The sequence below is a fragment of the Coenobita brevimanus genome, chromosome 46 (assembly GCF_032717465.1).
Source record: "Coenobita brevimanus isolate Jiangsu-jjx chromosome 46, ASM3271746v2, whole genome shotgun sequence".
Classification (NCBI taxonomy): Eukaryota; Metazoa; Arthropoda; class Malacostraca; order Decapoda; family Coenobitidae; genus Coenobita; species Coenobita brevimanus.
In genome coordinates this window covers 35262699-35264359 of record NC_136999.1, presented here as the reverse complement: position 1 = coordinate 35264359, position 1661 = coordinate 35262699, and positions in this window count along the sequence as shown.

The following is a 1661-nucleotide window of genomic DNA, read 5'->3' as shown; positions in this document are numbered from 1 at the left end:
GTGACGCCGGTTCACCTTCACGGTTCCACAGACTCCCGTTTCCTGTATATGAAGATAACGAACGAGAAGAGGGCTAGTGTACCAGTTGTCCAGGTAGAGGACGTGACCACGATGAAGGTAGTCTTCTATCATCGTCTTTACCACTGCTCCAGACAGTCCAGTACTTCGATCTTCTATTATGTCTGTCTGTGCACCGGTGTACAAGACTATGTCTTGCATGTATCCAGTCCTACAGTCGCACATAAAAAAAGATCTTGAACCCAAAACGGTGCCTTTTGCTGGGTATATACTGCCTAAATGAAATATTACCTCTCCACAACACGAGACTCTCGTCTATGACGAGGTCTCTATAGGGGTAGAATGAGGAACGAAAGGTTTGCCTCAGGTGATCAAAGATCAACCTAATTCGCCTCATCTTATCTGTGTTGTTTGCATTTGCAGGATCATGAGCATCATAGAAATGGAGGCGACTTAGAATTTGTTGAAACCGATTACGGCTCATCACTTGCCCAGATTTGGGGGTAAACATAACAGGGTCCCTTGTCCAGTAAGCCGGAATTCTGTTCTTTCGTATAATACCCATCAAAAGGACCAGGGCAAAAAATAGGAACATTTCTGAAAGGGAGACAGGGTAGTCATATATGATAGAATGCCTACTCCTTGTTCCCAATCTTTCACTCTCAAGGCACTGGGTGCTTGCAAAAAGGTATACAATCTGCTCCACAAATGCCTCACTAAAAAACAGGTGGAAAAAATCCAACCTGGTGGAATTACGGTGAATTCCGGGAGCAATGCAGCCAGAGCGCCCCTGCTCAGTGAAGGGGTGAATGAGGGGAGAAAAATCACTCCCATCCTCCCAATTCCATCCCACAAATCCCTCGTCCCCATCATCCCCATCACCCCCTTCGTCTGGGTGGGGAGGAGATCCTGGTGGGGGAGGTTGGGGAGAAGGAGTGCGGAGGGCTTCCCCACTGTCACTCCTCTTCCCTCTGCCTTTACCCTTTCCCTTTCCCTTACCCTTACGGCCTTGAGGAACATTAGGGGGCTGTGGGAATGAAGTAGGGGAATATTGGGGAGCATAAGACGTGCTGGGGAGTGGTTCCTCCCCACCTTCCCCCTCCATGACAACACCACGTGGTTTTTCACGCACTCTAGCTCGCGCACGTGTTAGGGGATATTGGGGAGCATAAAACGTGCTTGGGAGTGGTTCCTCCCCACCTTCCCCCTCCATCACAACCCCACGTGATACAGAACGCACCCGCACTCTCCCACGTGATACACCCCGCCACCTCACACTACCTAGGGAAAGCAATGACTCACTCACGCCACTCTCACTTTCCATACTCCTCCCTGCACTTTCCCTTTCACTCCCCACCCCCTCCACGGCACTTCCTAACTCCCCAAACAAAATGCTAGGCCCATACCTGTTCATCCGACGTGGTGTGCGCTCGGGGCCAAGATGAGTTATTACCTGACGTCCATACCACGTGGCAGCACGTCCCACGACTCCGTCCTCATCCTTGTGCTCATCATCGTCATCGAATTCGGATTCCACATCACATTGGGGCTGGGCATAGGATGTTGTACGTGGTTTCTTGGCTGGCTGCCCCTCTCTAGCAGCATGGTAAGTCACGTACTGCCGCTTCCTGGGGGACGGGACT